Source organism: Elaeis guineensis, chromosome 6 (assembly GCF_000442705.2).
Source record: "Elaeis guineensis isolate ETL-2024a chromosome 6, EG11, whole genome shotgun sequence".
Taxonomy (NCBI): domain Eukaryota; kingdom Viridiplantae; phylum Streptophyta; class Magnoliopsida; order Arecales; family Arecaceae; genus Elaeis; species Elaeis guineensis.
The window spans coordinates 88,939,806-88,941,015 of NC_025998.2; the positions used below are offsets into that span (position 1 = coordinate 88,939,806).

Here is a 1,210-nt window from a genome sequence, read left to right on the forward strand (position 1 = left end):
TTGCATTGCATCTCCATAATTAACTTTAAGGGCGCAACCCAGTAACTAAGATAAGGTGGAGATTTGATCACCCTTCCTTGACCCACAAATCACTCCCTTGCATTTGCATAACCTAGACCTTAATCTAAAATTAATTAGACGTTGACCCCTAAGGATTTCGAGCTCATTAGGACAAGTGACCCTGAGAGTTGAACCAGGTTAGACTTGGTCAGCTAGCTGGTGTCTAGGCAAGTGGTTTGCAGGATGACTGGGCCCGAAGGAAGGTAGTTTTTAATTGGTTCCGTTCGCTGATTTGGCCAATTTAATTGGTGTCTAAGGAAAGCAACGGGGGAACTCCCACCAACCTTACACTTATCTGGCCAGTTGGTTGGTCAAGTTTCCACTTGGAGGGCTTGAAGGCTAACTACAGTTAGTAGCTGTCTAGAACTAGGGTAACTTTAGGATAAAGAGTCCACTACATGCTAACTTGATTGTAATTAAAATCTAACCACAATTAATTCTTCTATTAGTTTTAGGACTTCTTAGGATCTCTTCTTTAGAACTCTTTTCTCTCTTCTCCTCTCCTCTTAATAAAAAAAAAAAATAATCTTTCACAGACTAGGATAGTCCTACATAGACCTTTTAGTTGCATGTTAGGTCGACAATCACTAAAACCTGACTTGCAACCATTAGACAAAAAATTAGAAAAGACTCTTAGGACTATCCAAGTTAGAAACATGGCTGTACCTGGTGAGGCTAATCCTCCATGCTCATTGAGAGAATATTTCACTCCATCCTCGTATACCTACTCTCCATGCATTCAAGCACCTCCAATAGAAGCTACCCAATATGAGATTAAGTCTAGCATTATTCAAATGTTGCCATCATTCTATGGACTTAGTAACGAGGACCCATACAAACACTTGGATGAATTTCTTAAAATTTGTTCCACAGTAAAAGTCCAAAACTTCTCGGATGATGCCCTTAGGTTGAAACTGTTCCCTTTCTCACTTAAGGACAAAGCCAAGCATTGGTTAAACTCCTTAGACTCTATAACCATTTCAACTTGGGATCATCTTCAGAGAGAATTTCTCAAGAAATACTTTTCAATTGGAAAAATAAATCAAATTGGAAAAGCTATCACTAGTTTTTTCCAATTGGAGGGTGAACTTTTTCATGAGACATGAGAAAGGTTAAGGGACCTTATTCGTAAATGTCCACACCATGCTAT

The 1,210-nt window shown here is 39.0% G+C and overlaps 1 non-coding gene across 1 annotated transcript; it reads right to left on the minus strand.

Annotated features, from left to right (window-relative positions):
• Nucleotides 1-1,104: 1,104 nt before the first annotated feature.
• Nucleotides 1,105-1,210, minus strand: LOC140858985 (small nucleolar RNA R71). Its single transcript, XR_012142386.1, has one exon. It is a non-coding gene; the product is annotated as a small nucleolar RNA R71 (small nucleolar RNA).